The following is an 18,301-nucleotide window of genomic DNA, read 5'->3' on the forward strand; positions in this document are numbered from 1 at the left end:
GTCCTCTCTGTAACATGTACATGTTTGGGCTTCCTTGTGGCATTTGTCGCATATCCTTCATTGACACATAAAGAAAACCTTCCACAACTGTCAAATCTTTGCCGTTTGCTATTCATAGCTACATGGCCCTTCTCCCCACACTTATAGCACACAAAATCCAGTCACCTTTTCATAAGCTGGCTCGGATCTAGACACCGAGAACACACCTGTACTTTATTACTGTGCAATACCCCAAAATATGTTTATTATTTATTTTCATGTTTGCCTAAAGTTCTAACTGATAGCTTTCTATATTAGGTTTAAGGTAAACTTATGAATTACTCCTCGTGCTCACTGCTATAACGAAGATAAGACACATACCAAAGTGTGCTTCAGCTGATTGTGGATCTTTCACTTCACCCTCTAGATCTCAAATATAACGTATATTGAATCATGATTTTGGTAACATAAAGTTTTTGATTATGAATTGTTAAACTTTTAAAAAATAATAGCACAGACTTTATTTCGTTACTCCAGATAAGAAATGAAAGAGAAGGAGAAAAAAAATAAAGGTAAATAAAGAAATAGAGAGGAAAATAGTAACGAAAATAAAAACTATTGGCCACAGGGGGGATCGAACCCACGACCTTCGCGTTATTAGCACGACGCTCTAACCAACTGAGCTATGCGGCCACTTGCTAATCAAAATCCTCCTACACAATCTAGAAATACAGATGGAGTACATACTTTCACACAATGAATGATTAGCAAAAGGAACCACACAATTAGGGTACCTAAAAGCATTGCCAACGTGTATGTTAATAGTATAAAATATATGGAAATAATGTAAAATGCATAACTCCCATATTATAACAAATTATTGGTCTTTTCATAATTGCCGAATGTGCTAACGTTAACACATTGCGTGTTGTTTTAAGTAAAGTCATAAATTACTCCTCGAGCTTTTGGAGAGAACGAAGATAAGACACATACCAAGGTGGCTCTTGGTTAGTCGTGGATGTCTCACTTCCAGTTGCAGGTCTCATATATATATCTTAGATGGTCCACTGAATCAGGTTTTGGGTAGCAGACTAACGCAGCTTTTAGAATTGAATAATATAGTTTTAGGAGATAACTAGGTACAGATTTTGTGCCTTTACAAATGGAAATTGAAATTTGTGCTGCAGAATAGAAATGAAAGAGACGTATGAGAAAATAAAATAAGTATGGCCAAAGGGGCGATCGAAGCCACGAACTTCGCATGGTCAACGTGTGTGTTATCATTATAAAAATCTATTGAACCAATGTAAAATGCATAATTCGGAAATTATAAAAGAAAACATATCTTACTATCCTCTTGGACACTTCAATATACAGTTTGACAATATGATTTCAGCAAAAATTGTTGAGGTTAAACAGTTGCTATGCTCTATACTGATTTTTATGAATGTGCATTAATATTACCAATTGCTTGGGAAATGAACATTGGCAGTATGGTAAGTTAAAATAATAATTTACCAAAGTTCATCAAGTTCAATTTTACTTAGGACACACTCGTCAATAAAGTATAACGTGATAAGAAATATAATAGTAGCAATCGCTAAGCAATCTGTAATATTTGGCGAAACGACAGGCAACCATGATGATAATTATGAAACAAATGAAGTAGACATGCCTACAGTATCCAGAAACTAGTGTGCCTCATGGTGGGAAATCTACAGATCACGAAGCTAATAGGCAAGGTTTTATCATGTTGACTACGCTTTCAGGAGTTATCTGATGCAAATTCAGCTCTAGCATATTTACTATCTAGCATCCCGCCCTAAAGCCCTGATCGATTCAAATTGACCAGTAAATTATTACCTACTACTGGAACTAACATGTGAACTACTGCTACCACCTAGCAGTTTTAATAATGATAATATTAATAATAATAGTAAGAGTAAATTTATCGTCAAGAAAGAAAAAGAGACAAGCCTAACTCGGAATGATTAAAAACAGATCTCCACTGTCATACTGTAACGCATCAAGGGTGAAGACCAAATAAAAAGGAATATATGGACAGCTCACGCCTTCTTCAGCTACTAGATGTCTCCAATGTATTGTAGTGTCAAGAAATGGTGTGTTCACGACAACCGTTCTTATTTAGATTATAAAAGCACAAAACAAAACAATTATAAAAGCCAAAACATGTTATTATACAACGTCCAGGCTTGTATGTGTTTTCTCACAAAATTTAGTTGTCAAAATAATGAAATATAATATTTTAAAATATGCAGACCATATATTTGATGGTCAATGGCTTGTGAAAACCAGCATAAATATTCAATTTATCATAATTCGCATAACCCCTAATTCAAATAATCCCATTTCCAAACTAATCTTGCACAGAAAAGTAAGTTAATAGTTTTCCAAATTTGTTCATTTTGACGCACCGAAGTGGTAATGATGTTGCGCATCCAGTCAAAGTTCGGAACCATAGCCAGGTTTGCGTTATAGAGTTCAATGCTAAATAAGTTAGATGCACAGTCTGGAACCGGATGCAAATAGTGTGTCGCCTTTGTTGGCTGAGGCACAGTTTGTCCTTTACAGCAACGTGGACATAGAATACAATTTATTTTGCTATATGTTCACTACATTTGTTTCTCATACTGACCTTTCCACTGTGTGACAATCAATACAATCATATGTTAATTTAAGATACCGTCAAAGATGATATCACGGTGAAGTTCTTGTCAAAGGTTGACCTGCATTTGTTTGAGAGGCTGGACTGTCAACAGAGCAGCATGTAAATAGAACACAAATTTCACTTCAGGAAAATCACCAAAGCCTTATAACACACTAGTCACTGTCGCCAAAATACAAAGAGAAAACCACACCTAGAACTCCATATTCTTCAGAATAAACAATTACCTTTAAATCCCTACAAGAAATGCATATATATAACTCTTCTATCCCCACCAAAATGAGAGGAAAAAATGTACTGAAAATAGACGAAAACTGCTAGAACTACAATGGTGGGTACTGAACTCGAAGTGCTAATTGTGACCTGATTCCAAATAGTCTGGGACTGAATGTCAATAGTGTGTCGAGTAGGTTAAATGCGACAATGTGTGTCGTTTTGTATTTCTATCATAACTAATTTTAGAAAGCCCTGTTAGGGTTTTGTTATGTCGATCAATTCCAGATAAAGCGTTATTGAACTCACCAACCAAGATAGCGCTATCGCTAGTATTGTTATGCAAATATGTGTTTGATCTCATTAAAAGGTATACCTTACTCGCACAAGATTTGTAGCATAAATATTGATGAAATCAACCACTCTTCATCAAGATCTATTTAAATGTAAAATTCTACCCTTATGAAACATTTCATGTGCCACTTGATTTTTCACCTCTCTCACTACTAAAACATCAACACCAGCCCTCCTAATGACGGCATTGCTATCAAATATGTCACCATTACAAATCTCATTTTCTCTGATACATTCAGTAAACTCATCATCCCAAAAGGCTTCTTGCAATAATAAAATATGGCCTCTTATATTTTAGAAATATTTCTAAAACAGACTTTCGCTTATTCAAATCTAGCATGCCGTTTACAATTAGAGATACAATATATAAGGCCATTATAATGATTAGTGTGTTTAAAGTATTAAAATTATGTCGCATGTTTTATCATTTCCATGAATACTAGAAATTATTTAATGGATTTGAGACGCATGCTATTCGTTTCAGTCTAGGTACTGGATTAAACCGTCTTCTCCAACTGTGTATGACTTTGAAAGTGTCTATATCAGTACTGTTATTTCCATTTCCGTTTACCTGAAAGTTCTGAACATCGTTTGCCTTTCAACAGCGACTTCAACTACCATCCTACTGTCATCACTTCCTGGATCCGTCACCGATCTATCACTAACAGTACGCCTGTTGTTTCGTTCTTCCTCCGATTCTATTTCTTGTTCGGTCTTATCGACTCTGCTTCCCACAGTTTCCTCCCCTCTTTCTTCACTATAATTATCCTGTATTTAATTCTCAACGTCTTCTTCATCATCTTCGGCAAGCTGTAACTCCAATGATTGTTCCTCCCTCTTAGCATCACCAATCTGCGGATTCACTTCCACAATGTCCTCTCTGTAACATGTACATGTTTGGGCTTCCTTGTGGCATTTGTCGCATATCCTTCATTGACACATAAAGAAAACCTTCCACAACTGTCAAATCTTTGCCGTTTGCTATTCATAGCTACATGGCCCTTCTCCCCACACTTATAGCACACAAAATCCAGTCACCTTTTCATAAGCTGGCTCGGATCTAGACACCGAGAACACACCTGTACTTTATTACTGTGCAATACCCCAAAATATGTTTATTATTTATTTTCATGTTTGCCTAAAGTTCTAACTGATAGCTTTCTATATTAGGTTTAAGGTAAACTTATGAATTACTCCTCGTGCTCACTGCTATAACGAAGATAAGACACATACCAAAGTGTGCTTCAGCTGATTGTGGATCTTTCACTTCACCCTCTAGATCTCAAATATAACGTATATTGAATCATGATTTTGGTAACATAAAGTTTTAATTATGAATTGTTAAACTTTTAAAAAATAATAGCACAGACTTTATTTCGTTACTCCAGATAAGAAATGAAAGAGAAGGAGAAAAAAATAAAGGTAAATAAAGAAATAGAGAGGAAAATAGTAACGAAAATAAAAACTATTGGCCACAGGGGGATCGAACCCACGACCTTCGCGTTATTAGCACGACGCTCTAACCAACTGAGCTATGCGGCCACTTGCTAATCAAAATCCTCCTACACAATCTAGAAATACAGATGGAGTACATACTTTCACACAATGAATGATTAGCAAAAGGAACCACACAATTAGGGTACCTAAAAGCATTGCCAACGTGTATGTTAATAGTATAAAATATATGGAAATAATGTAAAATGCATAACTCCCATATTATAACAAATATTGGTCTTTTCATAATTGCCGAATGTGCTAACGTTAACACATTGCGTGTTGTTTTAAGTAAAGTCATAAATTACTCCTCGAGCTTTTGGAGAGAACGAAGATAAGACACATACCAAGGTGGCTCTTGGTTAGTCGTGGATGTCTCACTTCCAGTTGCAGGTCTCATATATATATCTTAGATGGTCCACTGAATCAGGTTTTGGGTAGCAGACTAACGCAGCTTTTAGAATTGAATAATATAGTTTTAGGAGATAACTAGGTACAGATTTTGTGCCTTTACAAATGGAAATTGAAATTTGTGCTGCAGAATAGAAATGAAAGAGACGTATGAGAAAATAAAATAAGTATGGCCAAAGGGGCGATCGAAGCCACGAACTTCGCATGGTCAACGTGTGTGTTATCATTATAAAAATCTATTGAACCAATGTAAAATGCATAATTCGGAAATTATAAAAGAAAACATATCTTACTATCCTCTTGGACACTTCAATATACAGTTTGACAATATGATTTCAGCAAAAATTGTTGAGGTTAAACAGTTGCTATGCTCTATACTGATTTTTATGAATGTGCATTAATATTACCAATTGCTTGGGAAATGAACATTGGCAGTATGGTAAGTTAAAATAATAATTTACCAAAGTTCATCAAGTTCAATTTTACTTAGGACACACTCGTCAATAAAGTATAACGTGATAAGAAATATAATAGTAGCAATCGCTAAGCAATCTGTAATATTTGGCGAAACGACAGGCAACCATGATGATAATTATGAAACAAATGAAGTAGACATGCCTACAGTATCCAGAAACTAGTGTGCCTCATGGTGGGAAATCTACAGATCACGAAGCTAATAGGCAAGGTTTTATCATGTTGACTACGCTTTCAGGAGTTATCTGATGCAAATTCAGCTCTAGCATATTTACTATCTAGCATCCCGCCCTAAAGCCCTGATCGATTCAAATTGACCAGTAAATTATTACCTACTACTGGAACTAACATATGAACTACTGCTACACCTAGCAGTTTTAATAATGATAATATTAATAATAATAGTAAGAGTAAATTTATCGTCAAGAAAGAAAAAGAGACAAGCCTAACTCGGAATGATTAAAAACAGATCTCCACTGTCATACTGTAACGCATCAAGGGTGAAGACCAAATAAAAAGGAATATATGGACAGCTCACGCCTTCTTCAGCTACTAGATGTCTCCAATGTATTGTAGTGTCAAGAAATGGTGTGTTCACGACAACCGTTCTTATTTAGATTATAAAAGCACAAAACAAAACAATTATAAAAGCCAAAACATGTTATTATACAACGTCCAGGCTTGTATGTGTTTTCTCACAAAATTTAGTTGTCAAAATAATGAAATATAATATTTTAAAATATGCAGACCATATATTTGATGGTCAATGGCTTGTGAAAACCAGCATAAATATTCAATTTATCATAATTCGCATAACCCCTAATTCAAATAATCCCATTTCCAAACTAATCTTGCACAGAAAAGTAAGTTAATAGTTTTCCAAATTTGTTCATTTTGACGCACCGAAGTGGTAATGATGTTGTGCATCCAGTCAAAGTTCGGAACCATAGCCAGGTTTGCGTTATAGAGTTCAATGCTAAATAGGTTAGATGCACAGTCTGGAACCGGATGCAAATAGTGTGTCGCCTTTGTTGGCTGAGGCACAGTTTGTCCTTTACAGCAACGTGGACATAGAATACAATTTATTTTGCTATATGTTCACTACATTTGTTTCTCAATACTGACCTTTCCACTGTGTGACAATCAATACAATCATATGTTAATTTAAGATACCGTCAAAGATGATATCACGGTGAAGTTCTTGTCAAAGGTTGACCTGCATTTGTTTGAGAGGCTGGACTGTCAACAGAGCAGCATGTAAATAGAACACAAATTTCACTTCAGGAAAATCACCAAAGCCTTATAACACACTAGTCACTGTCGCCAAAATACAAAGAGAAAACCACACCTAGAACTCATATTCTTCAGAATAAACAATTACCTTTAAATCCCTACAAGAAATGCATATATATAACTCTTCTATCCCCACCAAAATGAGAGGAAAAAATGTACTGAAAATAGACGAAAACTGCTAGAACTACAATGGTGGGTACTGAACTCGAAGTGCTAATTGTGACCTGATTCCAAATAGTCTGGGACTGAATGTCAATAGTGTGTCGAGTAGGTTAAATGCGACAATGTGTGTCGTTTTGTATTTCTATCATAACTAATTTTAGAAAGCCCTGTTAGGGTTTTGTTATGTCGATCAATTCCAGATAAAGCGTTATTGAACTCACCAACCAAGATAGCGCTATCGCTAGTATTGTTATGCAAATATGTGTTTGATCTCATTAAAAGGTATACCTTACTCGCACAAGATTTGTAGCATAAATATTGATGAAATCAACCACTCTTCATCAAGATCTATTTAAATGTAAAATTCTACCCTTATGAAACATTTCATGTGCCACTTGATTTTTCACCTCTCTCACTACTAAAACATCAACACCAGCCCTCCTAATGACGGCATTGCTATCAAATATGTCACCATTACAAATCTCATTTTCTCTGATACATTCAGTAAACTCATCATCCCAAAAGGCTTCTTGCAATAATAAAATATGGCCTCTTATATTTTAGAAATATTTCTAAAACAGACTTTCGCTTATTCAAATCTAGCATGCCGTTTACAATTAGAGATACAATATATAAGGCCATTATAATGATTAGTGTGTTTAAAGTATTAAATTATGTCGCATGTTTTATCATTTCCATGAATACTAGAAATTATTTAATGGATTTGAGACGCATGCTATTCGTTTTCAGTCTAGGTACTGGATTAAACCGTCTTCTCCAACTGTGTATGACTTTGAAAGTGTCTATATCAGTACTGTTATTTCCATTTCCGTTTACCTGAAAATTCTGAACATCGTTTGCCTTTCAACAGCGACTTCAACTACCATCCTACTGTCATCACTTCCTGGATCCGTCACCGATCTATCACTAACAGTACGCCTGTTGTTTCGTTCTTCCTCCGATTCTATTTCTTGTTCGGTCTTATCGACTCTGCTTCCCACAGTTTCCTCCCCTCTTTCTTCACTATAATTATCCTGTATTTAATTCTCAACGTCTTCTTCATCATCTTCGGCAAGCTGTAACTCCAATGATTGTTCCTCCCTCTTAGCATCACCAATCTGCGGATTCACTTCCACAATGTCCTCTCTGTAACATGTACATGTTTGGGCTTCCTTGTGGCATTTGTCGCATATCCTTCATTGACACATAAAGAAAACCTTCCACAACTGTCAAATCTTTGCCGTTTGCTATTCATAGCTACATGGCCCTTCTCCCCACACTTATAGCACACAAAATCCAGTCACCTTTTCATAAGCTGGCTCGGATCTAGACACCGAGAACACACCTGTACTTTATTACTGTGCAATACCCCAAAATATGTTTATTATTTATTTTCATGTTTGCCTAAAGTTCTAACTGATAGCTTTCTATATTAGGTTTAAGGTAAACTTATGAATTACTCCTCGTGCTCACTGCTATAACGAAGATAAGACACATACCAAAGTGTGCTTCAGCTGATTGTGGATCTTTCACTTCACCCTCTAGATCTCAAATATAACGTATATTGAATCATGATTTTGGTAACATAAAGTTTTGATTATGAATTGTTAAACTTTTAAAAAATAATAGCACAGACTTTATTTCGTTACTCCAGATAAGAAATGAAAGAGAAGGAGAAAAAAATAAAGGTAAATAAAGAAATAGAGAGGAAAATAGTAACGAAAATAAAAACTATTGGCCACAGGGGGGATCGAACCCACGACCTTCGCGTTATTAGCACGACGCTCTAACCAACTGAGCTATGCGGCCACTTGCTAATCAAAATCCTCCTACACAATCTAGAAATACAGATGGAGTACATACTTTCACACAATGAATGATTAGCAAAAGGAACCACACAATTAGGGTACCTAAAAGCATTGCCAACGTGTATGTTAATAGTATAAAATATATGGAAATAATGTAAAATGCATAACTCCCATATTATAACAAATATTGGTCTTTTCATAATTGCCGAATGTGCTAACGTTAACACATTGCGTGTTGTTTTAAGTAAAGTCATAAATTACTCCTCGAGCTTTTGGAGAGAACGAAGATAAGACACATACCAAGGTGGCTCTTGGTTAGTCGTGGATGTCTCACTTCCAGTTGCAGGTCTCATATATATATCTTAGATGGTCCACTGAATCAGGTTTTGGGTAGCAGACTAACGCAGCTTTTAGAATTGAATAATATAGTTTTAGGAGATAACTAGGTACAGATTTTGTGCCTTTACAAATGGAAATTGAAATTTGTGCTGCAGAATAGAAATGAAAGAGACGTATGAGAAAATAAAATAAGTATGGCCAAAGGGGCGATCGAAGCCACGAACTTCGCATGGTCAACGTGTGTGTTATCATTATAAAAATCTATTGAACCAATGTAAAATGCATAATTCGGAAATTATAAAAGAAAACATATCTTACTATCCTCTTGGACACTTCAATATACAGTTTGACAATATGATTTCAGCAAAAATTGTTGAGGTTAAACAGTTGCTATGCTCTATACTGATTTTTATGAATGTGCATTAATATTACCAATTGCTTGGGAAATGAACATTGGCAGTATGGTAAGTTAAAATAATAATTTACCAAAGTTCATCAAGTTCAATTTTACTTAGGACACACTCGTCAATAAAGTATAACGTGATAAGAAATATAATAGTAGCAATCGCTAAGCAATCTGTAATATTTGGCGAAACGACAGGCAACCATGATGATAATTATGAAACAAATGAAGTAGACATGCCTACAGTATCCAGAAACTAGTGTGCCTCATGGTGGGAAATCTACAGATCACGAAGCTAATAGGCAAGGTTTTATCATGTTGACTACGCTTTCAGGAGTTATCTGATGCAAATTCAGCTCTAGCATATTTACTATCTAGCATCCCGCCCTAAAGCCCTGATCGATTCAAATTGACCAGTAAATTATTACCTACTACTGGAACTAACATGTGAACTACTGCTACACCTAGCAGTTTTAATAATGATAATATTAATAATAATAGTAAGAGTAAATTTATCGTCAAGAAAGAAAAAGAGACAAGCCTAACTCGGAATGATTAAAAACAGATCTCCACTGTCATACTGTAACGCATCAAGGGTGAAGACCAAATAAAAAGGAATATATGGACAGCTCACGCCTTCTTCAGCTACTAGATGTCTCCAATGTATTGTAGTGTCAAGAAATGGTGTGTTCACGACAACCGTTCTTATTTAGATTATAAAAGCACAAAACAAAACAATTATAAAAGCCAAAACATGTTATTATACAACGTCCAGGCTTGTATGTGTTTTCTCACAAAATTTAGTTGTCAAAATAATGAAATATAATATTTTAAAATATGCAGACCATATATTTGATGGTCAATGGCTTGTGAAAACCAGCATAAATATTCAATTTATCATAATTCGCATAACCCCTAATTCAAATAATCCCATTTCCAAACTAATCTTGCACAGAAAAGTAAGTTAATAGTTTTCCAAATTTGTTCATTTTGACGCACCGAAGTGGTAATGATGTTGCGCATCCAGTCAAAGTTCGGAACCATAGCCAGGTTTGCGTTATAGAGTTCAATGCTAAATAAGTTAGATGCACAGTCTGGAACCGGATGCAAATAGTGTGTCGCCTTTGTTGGCTGAGGCACAGTTTGTCCTTTACAGCAACGTGGACATAGAATACAATTTATTTTGCTATATGTTCACTACATTTGTTTCTCAATACTGACCTTTCCACTGTGTGACAATCAATACAATCATATGTTAATTTAAGATACCGTCAAAGATGATATCACGGTGAAGTTCTTGTCAAAGGTTGACCTGCATTTGTTTGAGAGGCTGGACTGTCAACAGAGCAGCATGTAAATAGAACACAAATTTCACTTCAGGAAAATCACCAAAGCCTTATAACACACTAGTCACTGTCGCCAAAATACAAAGAGAAAACCACACCTAGAACTCATATTCTTCAGAATAAACAATTACCTTTAAATCCCTACAAGAAATGCATATATATAACTCTTCTATCCCCACCAAAATGAGAGGAAAAAATGTACTGAAAATAGACGAAAACTGCTAGAACTACAATGGTGGGTACTGAACTCGAAGTGCTAATTGTGACCTGATTCCAAATAGTCTGGGACTGAATGTCAATAGTGTGTCGAGTAGGTTAAATGCGACAATGTGTGTCGTTTTGTATTTCTATCATAACTAATTTTAGAAAGCCCTGTTAGGGTTTTGTTATGTCGATCAATTCCAGATAAAGCGTTATTGAACTCACCAACCAAGATAGCGCTATCGCTAGTATTGTTATGCAAATATGTGTTTGATCTCATTAAAAGGTATACCTTACTCGCACAAGATTTGTAGCATAAATATTGATGAAATCAACCACTCTTCATCAAGATCTATTTAAATGTAAAATTCTACCCTTATGAAACATTTCATGTGCCACTTGATTTTTCACCTCTCTCACTACTAAAACATCAACACCAGCCCTCCTAATGACGGCATTGCTATCAAATATGTCACCATTACAAATCTCATTTTCTCTGATACATTCAGTAAACTCATCATCCCAAAAGGCTTCTTGCAATAATAAAATATGGCCTCTTATATTTTAGAAATATTTCTAAAACAGACTTTCGCTTATTCAAATCTAGCATGCCGTTTACAATTAGAGATACAATATATAAGGCCATTATAATGATTAGTGTGTTTAAAGTATTAAATTATGTCGCATGTTTTATCATTTCCATGAATACTAGAAATTATTTAATGGATTTGAGACGCATGCTATTCGTTTTCAGTCTAGGTACTGGATTAAACCGTCTTCTCCAACTGTGTATGACTTTGAAAGTGTCTATATCAGTACTGTTATTTCCATTTCCGTTTACCTGAAAGTTCTGAACATCGTTTGCCTTTCAACAGCGACTTCAACTACCATCCTACTGTCATCACTTCCTGGATCCGTCACCGATCTATCACTAACAGTACGCCTGTTGTTTCGTTCTTCCTCCGATTCTATTTCTTGTTCGGTCTTATCGACTCTGCTTCCCACAGTTTCCTCCCCTCTTTCTTCACTATAATTATCCTGTATTTAATTCTCAACGTCTTCTTCATCATCTTCGGCAAGCTGTAACTCCAATGATTGTTCCTCCCTCTTAGCATCACCAATCTGCGGATTCACTTCCACAATGTCCTCTCTGTAACATGTACATGTTTGGGCTTCCTTGTGGCATTTGTCGCATATCCTTCATTGACACATAAAGAAAACCTTCCACAACTGTCAAATCTTTGCCGTTTGCTATTCATAGCTACATGGCCCTTCTCCCCACACTTATAGCACATAAAATCCAGTCACCTTTTCATAAGCTGGCTCGGATCTAGACACCGAGAACACACCTGTACTTTATTACTGTGCAATACCCCAAAATATGTTTATTATTTATTTTCATGTTTGCCTAAAGTTCTAACTGATAGCTTTCTATATTAGGTTTAAGGTAAACTTATGAATTACTCCTCGTGCTCACTGCTATAACGAAGATAAGACACATACCAAAGTGTGCTTCAGCTGATTGTGGATCTTTCACTTCACCCTCTAGATCTCAAATATAACGTATATTGAATCATGATTTTGGTAACATAAAGTTTTGATTATGAATTGTTAAACTTTTAAAAAATAATAGCACAGACTTTATTTCGTTACTCCAGATAAGAAATGAAAGAGAAGGAGAAAAAAATAAAGGTAAATAAAGAAATAGAGAGGAAAATAGTAACGAAAATAAAAACTATTGGCCACAGGGGGGATCGAACCCACGACCTTCGCGTTATTAGCACGACGCTCTAACCAACTGAGCTATGCGGCCACTTGCTAATCAAAATCCTCCTACACAATCTAGAAATACAGATGGAGTACATACTTTCACACAATGAATGATTAGCAAAAGGAACCACACAATTAGGGTACCTAAAAGCATTGCCAACGTGTATGTTAATAGTATAAAATATATGGAAATAATGTAAAATGCATAACTCCCATATTATAACAAATATTGGTCTTTTCATAATTGCCGAATGTGCTAACGTTAACACATTGCGTGTTGTTTTAAGTAAAGTCATAAATTACTCCTCGAGCTTTTGGAGAGAACGAAGATAAGACACATACCAAGGTGGCTCTTGGTTAGTCGTGGATGTCTCACTTCCAGTTGCAGGTCTCATATATATATCTTAGATGGTCCACTGAATCAGGTTTTGGGTAGCAGACTAACGCAGCTTTTAGAATTGAATAATATAGTTTTAGGAGATAACTAGGTACAGATTTTGTGCCTTTACAAATGGAAATTGAAATTTGTGCTGCAGAATAGAAATGAAAGAGACGTATGAGAAAATAAAATAAGTATGGCCAAAGGGGCGATCGAAGCCACGAACTTCGCATGGTCAACGTGTGTGTTATCATTATAAAAATCTATTGAACCAATGTAAAATGCATAATTCGGAAATTATAAAAGAAAACATATCTTACTATCCTCTTGGACACTTCAATATACAGTTTGACAATATGATTTCAGCAAAAATTGTTGAGGTTAAACAGTTGCTATGCTCTATACTGATTTTTATGAATGTGCATTAATATTACCAATTGCTTGGGAAATGAACATTGGCAGTATGGTAAGTTAAAATAATAATTTACCAAAGTTCATCAAGTTCAATTTTACTTAGGACACACTCGTCAATAAAGTATAACGTGATAAGAAATATAATAGTAGCAATCGCTAAGCAATCTGTAATATTTGGCGAAACGACAGGCAACCATGATGATAATTATGAAACAAATGAAGTAGACATGCCTACAGTATCCAGAAACTAGTGTGCCTCATGGTGGGAAATCTACAGATCACGAAGCTAATAGGCAAGGTTTTATCATGTTGACTACGCTTTCAGGAGTTATCTGATGCAAATTCAGCTCTAGCATATTTACTATCTAGCATCCCGCCCTAAAGCCCTGATCGATTCAAATTGACCAGTAAATTATTACCTACTACTGGAACTAACATGTGAACTACTGCTACACCTAGCAGTTTTAATAATGATAATATTAATAATAATAGTAAGAGTAAATTTATCGTCAAGAAAGAAAAAGAGACAAGCCTAACTCGGAATGATTAAAAACAGATCTCCACTGTCATACTGTAACGCATCAAGGGTGAAGACCAAATAAAAAGGAATATATGGACAGCTCACGCCTTCTTCAGCTACTAGATGTCTCCAATGTATTGTAGTGTCAAGAAATGGTGTGTTCACGACAACCGTTCTTATTTAGATTATAAAAGCACAAAACAAAACAATTATAAAAGCCAAAACATGTTATTATACAACGTCCAGGCTTGTATGTGTTTTCTCACAAAATTTAGTTGTCAAAATAATGAAATATAATATTTTAAAATATGCAGACCATATATTTGATGGTCAATGGCTTGTGAAAACCAGCATAAATATTCAATTTATCATAATTCGCATAACCCCTAATTCAAATAATCCCATTTCCAAACTAATCTTGCACAGAAAAGTAAGTTAATAGTTTTCCAAATTTGTTCATTTTGACGCACCGAAGTGGTAATGATGTTGCGCATCCAGTCAAAGTTCGGAACCATAGCCAGGTTTGCGTTATAGAGTTCAATGCTAAATAAGTTAGATGCACAGTCTGGAACCGGATGCAAATAGTGTGTCGCCTTTGTTGGCTGAGGCACAGTTTGTCCTTTACAGCAACGTGGACATAGAATACAATTTATTTTGCTATATGTTCACTACATTTGTTTCTCAATACTGACCTTTCCACTGTGTGACAATCAATACAATCATATGTTAATTTAAGATACCGTCAAAGATGATATCACGGTGAAGTTCTTGTCAAAGGTTGACCTGCATTTGTTTGAGAGGCTGGACTGTCAACAGAGCAGCATGTAAATAGAACACAAATTTCACTTCAGGAAAATCACCAAAGCCTTATAACACACTAGTCACTGTCGCCAAAATACAAAGAGAAAACCACACCTAGAACTCATATTCTTCAGAATAAACAATTACCTTTAAATCCCTACAAGAAATGCATATATATAACTCTTCTATCCCCACCAAAATGAGAGGAAAAAATGTACTGAAAATAGACGAAAACTGCTAGAACTACAATGGTGGGTACTGAACTCGAAGTGCTAATTGTGACCTGATTCCAAATAGTCTGGGACTGAATGTCAATAGTGTGTCGAGTAGGTTAAATGCGACAATGTGTGTCGTTTTGTATTTCTATCATAACTAATTTTAGAAAGCCCTGTTAGGGTTTTGTTATGTCGATCAATTCCAGATAAAGCGTTATTGAACTCACCAACCAAGATAGCGCTATCGCTAGTATTGTTATGCAAATATGTGTTTGATCTCATTAAAAGGTATACCTTACTCGCACAAGATTTGTAGCATAAATATTGATGAAATCAACCACTCTTCATCAAGATCTATTTAAATGTAAAATTCTACCCTTATGAAACATTTCATGTGCCACTTGATTTTTCACCTCTCTCACTACTAAAACATCAACACCAGCCCTCCTAATGACGGCATTGCTATCAAATATGTCACCATTACAAATCTCATTTTCTCTGATACATTCAGTAAACTCATCATCCCAAAAGGCTTCTTGCAATAATAAAATATGGCCTCTTATATTTTAGAAATATTTCTAAAACAGACTTTCGCTTATTCAAATCTAGCATGCCGTTTACAATTAGAGATACAATATATAAGGCCATTATAATGATTAGTGTGTTTAAAGTATTAAATTATGTCGCATGTTTTATCATTTCCATGAATACTAGAAATTATTTAATGGATTTGAGACGCATGCTATTCGTTTTCAGTCTAGGTACTGGATTAAACCGTCTTCTCCAACTGTGTATGACTTTGAAAGTGTCTATATCAGTACTGTTATTTCCATTTCCGTTTACCTGAAAGTTCTGAACATCGTTTGCCTTTCAACAGCGACTTCAACTACCATCCTACTGTCATCACTTCCTGGATCCGTCACCGATCTATCACTAACAGTACGCCTGTTGTTTCGTTCTTCCTCCGATTCTATTTCTTGTTCGGTCTTATCGACTCTGCTTCCCACAGTTTCCTCCCCTCTTTCTTCACTATAATTATCCTGTATTTAATTCTCAACGTCTTCTTCATCATCTTCGGCAAGCTGTAACTCCAATGATTGTTCCTCCCTCTTAGCATCACCAATCTGCGGATTCACTTCCACAATGTCCTCTCTGTAACATGTACATGTTTGGGCTTCCTTGTGGCATTTGTCGCATATCCTTCATTGACACATAAAGAAAACCTTCCACAACTGTCAAATCTTTGCCGTTTGCTATTCATAGCTACATGGCCCTTCTCCCCACACTTATAGCACATAAAATCCAGTCACCTTTTCATAAGCTGGCTCGGATCTAGACACCGAGAACACACCTGTACTTTATTACTGTGCAATACCCCAAAATATGTTTATTATTTATTTTCATGTTTGCCTAAAGTTCTAACTGATAGCTTTCTATATTAGGTTTAAGGTAAACTTATGAATTACTCCTCGTGCTCACTGCTATAACGAAGATAAGACACATACCAAAGTGTGCTTCAGCTGATTGTGGATCTTTCACTTCACCCTCTAGATCTCAAATATAACGTATATTGAATCATGATTTTGGTAACATAAACTTTTAATTATGAATTGTTAAACTTTTAAAAAATAATAGCACAGACTTTATTTCGTTACTCCAGATAAGAAATGAAAGAGAAGGAGAAAAAAATAAAGGTAAATAAAGAAATAGAGAGGAAAATAGTAACGAAAATAAAAACTATTGGCCACAGGGGGGATCGAACCCACGACCTTCGCGTTATTAGCACGACGCTCTAACCAACTGAGCTATGCGGCCACTTGCTAATCAAAATCCTCCTACACAATCTAGAAATACAGATGGAGTACATACTTTCACACAATGAATGATTAGCAAAAGGAACCACACAATTAGGGTACCTAAAAGCATTGCCAACGTGTATGTTAATAGTATAAAATATATGGAAATAATGTAAAATGCATAACTCCCATATTATAACAAATATTGGTCTTTTCATAATTGCCGAATGTGCTAACGTTAACACATTGCGTGTTGTTTTAAGTAAAGTCATAAATTACTCCTCGAGCTTTTGGAGAGAACGAAGATAAGACACATACCAAGGTGGCTCTTGGTTAGTCGTGGATGTCTCACTTCCACTTGCAGGTCTCATATATATATCTTAGATGGTCCACTGAATCAGGTTTTGGGTAGCAGACTAACGCAGCTTTTAGAATTGAATAATATAGTTTTAGGAGATAACTAGGTACAGATTTTGTGCCTTTACAAATGGAAATTGAAATTTGTGCTGCAGAATAGAAATGAAACAGACGTATGAGAAAATAAAATAAGTATGGCCAAAGGGGCGATCGAAACCAGGGACTTCGCATGGTCAACGTGTGTGTTATCATTATAAAAATCTATTGAACCAATGTAAAATGCATAATTCGGAAATTATAAAAGAAAACATATCTTACTATCCTCTTGGACACTTCAATATACAGTTTGACAATATGATTTCAGCAAAAATTGTTGAGGTTAAACAGTTGCTATGCTCTATACTGATTTTTATGAATGTGCATTAATATTACCAATTGCTTGGGAAATGAACATTGGCAGTATGGTAAGTTAAAATAATAATTTACCAAAGTTCATCAAGTTCAATTTTACTTAGGACACACTCGTCAATAAAGTATAACGTGATAAGAAATATAATAGTAGCAATCGCTAAGCAATCTGTAATATTTGGCGAAACGACAGGCAACCATGATGATAATTATGAAACAAATGAAGTAGACATGCCTACAGTATCCAGAAACTAGTGTGCCTCATGGTGGGAAATCTACAGATCACGAAGCTAATAGGCAAGGTTTTATCATGTTGACTACGCTTTCAGGAGTTATCTGATGCAAATTCAGCTCTAGCATATTTACTATCTAGCATCCCGCCCTAAAGCCCTGATCGATTCAAATTGACCAGTAAATTATTACCTACTACTGGAACTAACATGTGAACTACTGCTACACCTAGCAGTTTTAATAATGA

General features: G+C 35.4%; 5 non-coding genes across 5 annotated transcripts; all 5 read right to left on the reverse strand.

Annotated features, from left to right (window-relative positions):
- Nucleotides 1-598: 598 nt before the first annotated feature.
- Trnai-aau (transfer RNA isoleucine (anticodon AAU)) lies at nt 599-672 on the reverse strand. The gene has a single exon. It is a non-coding gene; the product is annotated as a tRNA-Ile (tRNA).
- A 4,029-nt stretch (nt 673-4,701) lies between these two features.
- On the reverse strand, nt 4,702-4,774 carry Trnai-aau (transfer RNA isoleucine (anticodon AAU)). The gene has a single exon. It is a non-coding gene; the product is annotated as a tRNA-Ile (tRNA).
- Nucleotides 4,775-8,801: 4,027 nt separating this feature from the next.
- Trnai-aau (transfer RNA isoleucine (anticodon AAU)) lies at nt 8,802-8,875 on the reverse strand. Its single transcript has one exon. It is a non-coding gene; the product is annotated as a tRNA-Ile (tRNA).
- Nucleotides 8,876-12,902: 4,027 nt separating this feature from the next.
- On the reverse strand, nt 12,903-12,976 carry Trnai-aau (transfer RNA isoleucine (anticodon AAU)). The gene has a single exon. It is a non-coding gene; the product is annotated as a tRNA-Ile (tRNA).
- Nucleotides 12,977-17,003: 4,027 nt separating this feature from the next.
- Nucleotides 17,004-17,077, reverse strand: Trnai-aau (transfer RNA isoleucine (anticodon AAU)). The gene has a single exon. It is a non-coding gene; the product is annotated as a tRNA-Ile (tRNA).
- Between the last annotated feature and the right edge of the window lie 1,224 nt (nt 17,078-18,301).

Source organism: Sinohyriopsis cumingii, unplaced genomic scaffold, assembly GCF_028554795.1.
Source record: "Sinohyriopsis cumingii isolate HCF-2022 unplaced genomic scaffold, ASM2855479v2 utg003265l, whole genome shotgun sequence".
Taxonomy (NCBI): Eukaryota; Metazoa; Mollusca; class Bivalvia; order Unionida; family Unionidae; genus Sinohyriopsis; species Sinohyriopsis cumingii.